The following is a 10,316-nucleotide window of genomic DNA, read 5'->3' as shown; positions in this document are numbered from 1 at the left end:
CATAGAGATGGAGTTTAAATGTTTACATAGTGCGGTTGGTAGCATGAAGGGTTGACAAGTAAGGATAAAAACTATATACATATTTTATACAACTATATACAAATTTTATACATGTTTATAAGTGAGAGCATATATGGCATATAATAGTACATGAGGAGGCTGAGTGGTTGTGTACAAAATGATAGGTAAACTATAGACCAGTGAGTCTGACTTCATGCCAGGAAGAGTCGTGGAAGCTGTTATAGAGAATAAAATCTTAGAACATTTAGATGGACATGGTTTGGTGGGGCTCAGGAAGCATGGATTTGCCAGGGGAAAACTTGCCGCACAAATCTTCTACATTTTCATGAAGGTTGGATGAACATGTGGATGGAGTTTAGCCGTTGGATGTGGTGTGCTTGGATTTTCAGGAGGTGTTTGATGGAGTACCTCATGAGAGGCTTCTGGGAAAGCTGAAAAGTCATGGGATGGGAGGCGATGTCCTTTTGTGGATTGCAAACTTGCTGGATTTGCTCTTCCAGCTCCTCAATTCTCTCTTCATATTCTCCTAGCTCTTCTCGGTGACGGCGAGTGATTTCTGCCAGCTCCTGACGGTGTGCATCCTGCAATACCGAAAGCTCATGCTGATGTTCGTCTATTTCCTGACTTAACTTCTGTTTCAGCTCTTTAATGGTGGATTGTAACTTGCAGATTTCACTCTGACCAGTTTCATCTGTTCCTTGCACCTTGGAAGTCTTCAAGTCTAGACACCTGGTTGGATAGTGTGTTTATTTTTTGTTGGGACCAGATGACATCTCCAAAGTCCATGTCATCTCCAGGGAAACCTGATGGATGATGCCTAGCCATAGGACTAAAGGAGGCAGACATACAGGCTGGATGGGAGGCACCAGCTTCCAGGTGTGCGGACTGAGCTGCTGTCAGGGAGGTCTGCAATTGTTCCTGTAGAACATTCTGCCTAGCTTTTAGATGGCTGATTTCCACCTCTTTTTGCTGTAGTTGATTCCTGTATTCTGCAGACTGCTGTTTTATCTGGAGCTCAGATGCTTCAAGTTTCTCTTCTAGATCAGTATACAACTTTTTCAATCTTTCATGCTCAGATTTCTGTGCAGTATAAATGCCCTCCAATTCCCTCAGTGTGGAGCTGGATACATGCAGGTCTGTTGCAGTATCTCCGACCTCCTGCGCGCCCTCCAGTAGCATGTCCTTGGTGAAGCTGGAGATCTGCCTGGTGAAAGAGGACAAGCTGCCCCCCACTTGTCCGAGGGACTGGCCGAGGCCGGAGCCAATCCCTCCAAACCATGAAGCCATCAGGAGACCAGTCGGAAGGACGTATAAGAAGGAGAAAGACCCCGCTGTCCAGAGCACAGGCCGCCACTTTCCTCACACACAAACTCTGCTCTGGGCAGGGCCCAGGTCTGCCGGCCACCACTTTCCTCACACACAAGACATTATCTCCAAGCAGGGCCCAGGGCTGCCGGGGCTCCCACACAGCTGCCAGGGTGTGAGCAGAGACCGGCGGCACCCCTCCGCATGCTCATGGCCCACCTGTGCCCTCGCCCCGCACAGCAGTTTTCCTCTCACGCACAGCTGGGCCGGAACTGCCCCTTCAAGCTGGTCCCGCTCCCAGCTGACTAAACGGACGCCATGAGAGACGGCAGAAAAAAACTAAATGGTCCATCCACTCTGCCCAGCAAGCTACTTATGGTAGTAACTGCCGCTGCATGCAGGTTGCCCCATGTTTCTGTAAAGGGTAGTAACTGCCGCCCCGTGCAGGTTACCCCCATGATTCTGTTAAGGGTAGTAACTGCTGCTCCGTGCAGGTTATCCCCATGATTCTGTTAAGGGTAGTAACTGCCGCTCCGTGCAGGTTACCCCCCAAGCCTTATGTTAACAGTAGTAATATTTACAATGAGATATGCTGCTTCAGGGCCGAAACCTTCCCATGACAGGAGGTATTCATAAGTATTGCCTCTTTTCCAAACATCCAGAATCTCTTTGACTTTGTACTCTAAGTCTTCTTCTGCATTGATGACAGGTGGGTCAGGAGATTTGGAAGTAAATTCGCTGAGTATGAGCGGTTTCAGAAGTGAAACGTGGAAAGCATTATGGATGTGAGACCAGGTGGTAGCTTCAGACAGTAGGTGACTTTGCCAATACTTTGAAGGACTGAGAATGGTCCCACGTAGTGAGGAGCAAACCGAGAGGAGGGTCGTTTAAGTCTGAGGTGCTTGGTTGACAACCAGATCTTGTCTCCTGGCTTGAAGACTGGAGCTTGCGAATGATGCGCATTGTAGTACTTCTTAGCATAGTGACTCACTTTGATTAGCATGTCCTTTGTCTGAAGCCACAGATTATGGATATCATCAGCAGTGGATTGAGCTGCTGGGGACATCACTGAGAGCTTCAGTGGAAGTGGCGGTTTGGGGAACATCTATAGACCACTTCAAAAGGTGATAATCCAGTAGATGTTGCTGGATGAGAGTTGATGGCGAATTCAGCCCATGGAAGCAATTCGGCCCAGTTATTCTGTCAGGACGTGACATGAGCTCGAATAAACTGCTTCATTGTTCGATTCATCCATTCCGTCTGGCCATTCAACTGCGGATGATAGGCTGAGGTGTAGTCTAGAGAGATGTCAAACAATTTGCCCAAGGCCCTCCAGAATTGTGCTGTGAATTGGGACCCACGGTCGGATACGATGTGAGAAGGTAGTCCGTGGAGGCAGAATATGTGCTTTATGAAGACCTTTGCAAGCTCCAAGGCTGAAGGTATGCCAGGGAGCGCCACAAAGTGTGCCATCTTGCTAAATTGATCGACTGTCACCCAGACGATATTCATTCCTCCGGAAGTAGGTAAATTGACTACAAAGTCAGTAGTGATGTGCGACCAGGGTTGTTCCGGAACTGGCAGAGGTTTCATCTGACCCCATGGTTGTCCAGAAGCGGGTTTGTTCTTAGCATAATTGGTGCAGGATGCCATTTAGGAATAGGTATCCTTTTTGATGGTAGGCCACCAATACAGCTTCTGTATCTTGAGCAGGGTTCAGCGTTGGCCAGGATTTATTTATTTATTTATTTATTTTTAATTTTTATATACCGAAGTTCTAGTAGGGACTACAAATCACTCCGGTTTACATAAAATGAAGAACTGCTCAACAGATAGCGGAGCTTTACATGGAACCGTATAACATATGGAACAGTATAACTGGTTGACAATTTAACATAGTGCTAAATAAAGTGATAATATTTTAACTGGTAATAAATAAAGAAATATAATATTATATATAAGAAGTATAACTATTTAACGTAGCAATAAATATAAATATAAGCAATGCCTAATATATATATGAAATAAAGTGAATTAATTGTCCAGTTGCAGATTCTTAAAAGTAGTACTTTATACAGTGTCCATAGTTAAGGGATGGAAGTCTGTCAGTCATAGTAAGATTAAGCGTCTGGGAAAGCTTGTTGGAAGAGAAAAGTTTTCAGTCTTTTTTTGAATTCTTGATAACTGGGTTCTAGTCTAAGATCTGGGGGAAGCGTGTTCCACTGGTGTGGGCCTGCTGAAGATAGCGCTCGTTTGCTCAATGATGATTTTATTTGCGGAGCATGCAGTGTTCCTCTGTATGCGCTTCTGATTGGTCTGGAGGAAGTGTGCGGTTGGAGTTGAGAGCTTAATGTGATGGGGGCTAGACTGTTTGTCGCTTTGTGGATGATAGTGAGTACCTTATAGAGTATCCTTTGTTTAATGGGGAGCCAATGTAAGCTCCGAAGGATTGGGGTGATATGGTCTTTTTTGTTAGTGCTAGTTAGAATTCTAGCCGCTGAATTCTGAACCATCTGTAATGGCTTGATAGTGTTGGCGGGAATACCTAGTAGCAGGGAGTTGCAGTAGTCGAGCTTGGAAAGAATGATGGATTGCAGTACTAGCCTGAAGTCGGAGAAGTGAAGGAGGGGTTTAAATTTTTTAAGGACTTGCAGTTTGTAAAAGCAGTCCTTTGTAGTATTGTTTACGAACTTTTTTAGGTTTAGATGATTATCTAGCCATGCTCCAAGGTCTCTGACGTCAGATGAGAACGAGTTGTTTGTGTTAGGTAGAGAAAGGCTGGAAGAGATTGTGCGTGGATCCTGAGAGATAATGAGCATTTCGGTTTTATTAGCATTTAATACTAAGTTAAGGCTTGAGAGTAGGTTTTTGATGGGCTGTAGGCATTCGTTCCAGTACGTGATGGTTTTTTGAAGGGATTCTGTGATCGGAAGGAGGATTTGTATGTCATCTGCATAGAGGTAATGGGTAAGCTTAAGGTTTGAGAGTAGATGGCAGAGAGGGAGGAGGTAGATATTGAAGAGGGTGGGTGAAAGTGATGATCCTTGTGGGACTCCTTGCTCTGTCAGGATTGGGTGCGATTCTTTGTTGTTTATCCTTACTTTGTAGTATCTGTTGCTTAAAAAGGAATGGAACCATCTAAGGGCTGTGCCTTTGATCCCTATGTTGGCTAGTTGGTCTATTAGAGTAGAGTGTTTTACCGTATCAAATGCAGCGGAAAGATCCAAAAGAATGAGCAGGTAAGATTGTTTATTCTCCAGATTAACGAGGATTGTGTCAGTGAGAGATGGTAAGAGCGATTCGGTGTTTAGGCGTTTTCGGAATCCATATTGGGCTGGGGATAGAATGTTATGATCTTCCAGATAATCTGACAGTTGCTTGTTGACAATTTTTTCCATCAGTTTGGCGATAAGTGGTAAGTTTGCGATGGGTCTAAAATTAGCTGGGTCTGATGGGCAAGCGTTTGGTTTCTTTAGTAATGGTTTCAGTATTGCCAATTTTAACTGGTTAGGAACTAAACCTTGAGAAAGGGATGTGTTGATAATTTCTGCAATTGGTTTTGAGATGGTTTTGAGATGGCCAGCCAGCTTGGAATTATGCACCAAGAAGAGCACTTCCTTCCTGAGTCTTTTTTAGCACAATGGTTTTACCAGCGGGTACAGACTGAGTGGATGCCAAGAGGATTTTCTTCGGGTCAATAATATGCTATGGCTCATCAGGCACATCCTCTGAATGAAAGGAGCGTGACAGAGCGTCTGCTCTGGTGTTTCTATCTCCAGGGCGGTACTTCAACACAAAATCAAAATGATTATAAAATAAGGACCATCTGGCCTGTCTGTAATTCAGATGTTGTGCGTGGCAGAGATACTCTAGATTTTTATGATCCGTGAATACGGTTATTTGATGTTGAGCGCCTTCGAGCCAAGGCCGCCATTCCTCGAATGCGAGCTTTATTGCAAAGAGCTCTTTATCGTCAATCCCATAGTTTTTCTCGGCTGGAGAAAACCTTCATGAGAAGAAAGAACAGGGGCGTAAGACTTTCGAGTCTCCTGTTTGGCTCAACACAGCCCCTATACCCACTAGGGGTGTGCATCTGTTTTCCACATATTTGTAATCCCAACTTATTTTGTCCTATCTGTTAAATACGTGGGGAGGCGAAACGCATCGCGACTCCCCACGTATTTAACAAATTTCTGTTTTATTCGGCCTCCTAAATAAAAATTTAAACCCTTGCTAATGGCAGTGGTTATTCTCTAGGTGAACTTAATAGCAGGTAATGGACTTCTCCTCCAAGAACTTATCCAATCCTTTTTTAAACACAGCTATACTAACTGCACTAACCACATCCTCTGGCAACAAATTCCAGAGTTTAATTGTGCATTGAGTAAAAAAGAACTTTCTCCGATTAGTTTTAAATGTGCCCCATGCTAACTTCATGGACCAATGGCACCGGTAGCCCCTGTGACATAAATTGGGCAAAGGCTATCAGCGCCATTTTGAGTCCTGGCATCGGACGGCCGGCGTGCAGGAGGTCGCTCTGGGACCCTCGTTGGACCCACAGGGACTTTTGGCCAGCTTGCAGGGGCCTCCTGACCCCCACAAGACTTGCCAAAAGTCCAGCGGGGGTCCGGGAGCGACCTCCTGCACGCCGGCCGTCCGAAGGCGATCGGTGCCATTTTGAGACGCAAAGGCGATAGTGAGGGTAAAGGCAATCGGCGCCATTTTGAGTCTCAGGCAAAGGCGATCGGCGCCATTTTGAGACACAAAAGTGATAGTGAGGGCAAAGGCAATCGGCGCCATTTTGAGTCTCAGGGGAAAGGCGATCGGCGCCATTTTGAGTATTAGCATCAGACAGCCGGCGTGCAGGAGGTCATTCCCGGACCCCCGCTAGACTTTTGGCAAGTTTTGTGGGGGTCAGGAGGCCCCCCCAAGCTGGCCAAAAGTCCCTGTGGGTCCAATGGAGGTCCCGGAGCGACCTCCTGCACGCCGGCCGGCCGATGCCAGGACTCAAAATGGCGCCGATAGCCTTTGCCCATACTATGCCACAGGGGCTACTGGTGCCATTGGTCAGCCCCTGTCACATGGTAGGAGCACAAGATGGCGCCGGTGACCATGTGACAGGGGCTGACCAATGGCACCGGTAGCCCCTGTGACACAGGCTATCGGCGCCATGAAGAAACCGGTAAACGAGGGTGTGAGAATGCAGGGATGGCTTCTGGACTCCCCGCTGGACCACCAGGGAGTTTTGGTAAGTCTTGGGGGGGTCAGGAGGGTGGGGGGTTGTAGTTAATTTTAATTTTAGCTGGGACACGAATTTAACTCGCCATATTAACGCATCAGGGTGCCATACGGCCGAATGTAACGCATTTGCGCCCCGACGAATCCGAATCACGAATGCAACGAAAACCTTTTGGCTGCACATCCCTAATACCCACATCTGAAGCATCAACTTCAACGATAAAGGGCTTATTTGGGTCTGGATGCTGCAAGCACAGTTCTGTGGAGAAGGCAGTCTTCAATTTCTCGAATGCAGAAATGGCCTTCGCTGACCATTTTGAAGCATTGGCACCCTTGCGGGTCATCGCAGTCAAGGGTATGGTTAAAGAAGAATGTTGAGATTACTTACCTGATAATCTCCTTTTCCTTAGTGTAGACAGATGGACTCAGAACAAATGGGTATAGTATGCTCGTGCTAGCAGTTGGAGACGGATCTGACGTCAGCACGGGTATATATACCCCCACAGGAAGCGTAGCAACTTAGTAATCTTCCTTGCAAAAGCTGTTATGGATGTGTGTACTGACGCTCAGTGAAATAGTGAAACAGGATTCCCCTGACCGATTGATAGTAGCTGGAGACCGCCAGCATTCCCAACCGGAAGGCGTCGACACCTGGCAAAGGGGACGCTCTTATGGAAACAGATGACATGGCTTACCTTGAATCGGTGAAACCCATGTACACAGGCAGCTGGGCGAGATGCTGAGTCCATCTGTCTACACTAAGGAAAAGGAGATTATCAGGTAAGTAATCTCAACATTTCCTGGCATGTAGCCAGATGGACTCAGAACAAATAGGATGTACAAAAGCTTTACTCCCAGCCTGGGTGGGAGGCTGCCTGAGAACCATGTAGGACCGCCCTTGCAAATGCTGTGTCCTCCCTGGCCTGGACATCCACACGGTAGAACCTGGAGAAGGTATGGAGGGAGGACCACGTCGCCGCTTTACATATTTCTGCAGGCGATAGCATCCTGGATTCTTCCCAAGATGCCGCTTGTGCTCTGGTAGAATGAGCCTTGACTTGTAGAGGAGGAGACTTCCCGGCCTCTACGTAAGCTGCTCTGATAACTTTTTTAATCCAGCGGGCGATGGTGGGCCAAGAGGCCGCTTCTCCTTGTCTTTTCCCGCTGTGCAGGACGAACAGATGGTCCGTCTTTCGTACTTCTTGTGTCATTTCCAGATATCTGGGCAGCATTCTGCCTATGTCGAGATGGCATAGTAAACGCTCTTCTTCAGATTTCTTCAAACCCGCCATGGTAGGCAAGGATATAGTTTGGTTAAGGTGAAATTGTGAGACCACTTTAGGTAGAAAGGAGGGAACCGTGCGAAGATGGATAGCCTCCGGAGTGATTCTGAGAAAGGGATCACGGCAGGACAGTGCCTGTAGCTCCGAAATGCGGCGTGCGGAACATACTGCCAGCAAAAATACCATCTTCAAGGTTAGAGAACGGAGAGACAAGCCCCGAAGGGGTCTGAAGGTGGATCCCGTGAGGAAATCCAAAACCAGGTTGAGGTTCCACAGAGGCACTGGCCACTTCAGTGGCGGACGAATGTGCTTGACTCCTTTCAGGAAGCGAGAAACATCTGGATGCTTGGAAATGGTCTTGCCATCCCTCCTGGGACCATAGCACGACAGCGCAGCCACCTGAAGCTTGATGGAGCTGAGGGAGAGACCCTTCTGAAGTCCATCCTGCAGGAAATCCAAAACAATAGGGATAGTAGTCGCATGTGGGTTGGTGCCATGAGTGTCGCACCATGCTTCAAATACTCTCCGGATCCTGATATAGGTAAGGGATGTGGAAAACTTGCGAGCTCGGAGGAGTGTATCTATCAAGGGCTCCAAGTAACCTCTTTTCTGTAGTCTAACCCTCTCAATGGCCAGACCGTAAGAGAGAATTGAGCTGGATCCTCGTGGAGGATGGGACCTTGACGTAGAAGGTCCCGTAGAGGAGGCAGGGGAAGAGGCTCCCCTGCAAGCATTCTTCTCATGTCCGCGTACCAGGGTCTTCTTGGCCAGTCTGGTGCCACTAGAAGAACTAGGCCCCGGTGTTTCTGAATCTTGTGTATGATGGCGCCCAGCAGAGGCCACGGAGGGAAGGCATATAGCAGAGTCCCTGGAGGCCATGGCTGAACCAGGGCATCAATTCCGTGTGAGAATGGGTCGCGCTTGCGGCTGAAGTAGCTGGGTACTTGAGCATTGGACCTGTCTGCTAGTAAGTCCATGTCCGGAATCCCCCAGTGATCCACAATCATCTGGAAGGCTGTGGGTGACAGCTGCCACTCTCCCGGATCTAGGTTTTCTCTGCTGAGGAAGTCTGCCGCGGTGTTGTCCTTCCCGGCAATGTGGACGACGGAGATGTCCTGAAGATTCGCCTTTGCCCAAGCCATCAGCGGGGCTATCTCGAGAGATACCTGTTGGCTTCTGGTTCCGCCCTGACGGTTGATGTATGCCACCGTGGTGGCGTTGTCGGACATCACTCTGACTGCTCTGTTCTTTAGTCTGTGAGCAAATCGTAGGCATGCCAATCGGACTGCCCGGGCCTCTAGACGGTTGATGTTCCACGCTGACTCTTCTCTGTTCCACCGCCCTTGTGCGGTGAGTTCTTCGCAGTGTGCTCCCCAGCCACTCAGGCTGGCATCTGTGGTGAGCAGAGTCCACGTGGGTGAGGACATCTTCGACCCCCTGCTCATGTGGTTGGACTGCAACCACCACCGTAACTGGGTCCGTACTCTGGCTGGCAGAGGAAGCGGGGGCTCCAGCGAGAGAGCAGGGAGTGTTGTAACGGTCTCATATGGGCCCTTGCCCAAGGTACCACTTCCAGGGTGGATGCCATGAGGCCGAGAACCTGCAGATAATCCCAAGCTATGGGCCGACTGGCTCCCATCAAGTACCGGATACGCGTCTGAAGTTTTAACCTTCTCTTGGTAGTGAGACTGACTGTGTCTGCCTGGGTGTCGAACTGTACTCCCAGGTATTCCAGCGACTGGGAAGGCTGTAGGCAACTCTTGCTGAGGTTGATTACCCAGCTAAAGCTTTACAGAAGGGCGATCACTCTGTCAGTTGTCCGATGGCTCTCCTCTCGTGATTTTGCCCTGATCAGCCAGTCGTCTAGGTAGGGATGGACCAGGATCCCTTCCCGTATGAGTGCCGCTGCTGCCACTACGACCACCTTGGTGAAGGTCCGCGGTGACGTGGCCAACCCGAAGGGCAGAGCCCGGAATTGGAAGTGGCATCCTAGAACCTTGAAGCGTAGGTAGCACTGATGATCCGGATGGATCGGGATATGCAGGTAGGCTTCCGACAAGTCTAAGGCCGTGAGGAATTCTCCCGGCTGTACTGCGGTCTTGACGGAGCGCAGAGTTTCCATGCGAAAACTCGGGACCCTTAAGTATCAATTGACTGACTTGAGGTCCAGTACGGGCCGAAAGGTGCCCCCTTTCTTGGGTACCATGAAATAAATGGAATAGTGTCCAGAATTCACTTCCCATGCAGGTACTGGGATGATGGCTTTCAAGGACAGGAGCCTCGCCAGGGTAGCTTCCAATGCTGCCTTCTTGTGTATGGGACATGAAGATTCCACAAACTTGTCCGGAGGGAGATGATGAAATTCCAGGTAATACCCCTCTCGGATGATGGCGAGGACCCACTGGTCCGACGTAATCTCGACTCATCTGGGGTAGAAGAGGGTTAACCTGCCCCCTATGGCTCCGTCCC

The 10,316-nt window shown here is 48.6% G+C and overlaps 1 pseudogene; it reads right to left on the bottom strand.

Annotated features, from left to right (window-relative positions):
* Window positions 1-212: 212 nt before the first annotated feature.
* LOC115094662 lies at window positions 213-1,308 on the bottom strand (annotated as a pseudogene).
* Window positions 1,309-10,316: the final 9,008 nt, after the last annotated feature.

Source organism: Rhinatrema bivittatum, chromosome 6 (assembly GCF_901001135.1).
Source record: "Rhinatrema bivittatum chromosome 6, aRhiBiv1.1, whole genome shotgun sequence".
In the NCBI taxonomy this organism is placed as follows: Eukaryota; Metazoa; Chordata; class Amphibia; order Gymnophiona; family Rhinatrematidae; genus Rhinatrema; species Rhinatrema bivittatum.
The sequence above is the reverse complement of the archived record's forward strand: the minus strand, read 5'-3'. Positions and strand labels throughout refer to the sequence as shown.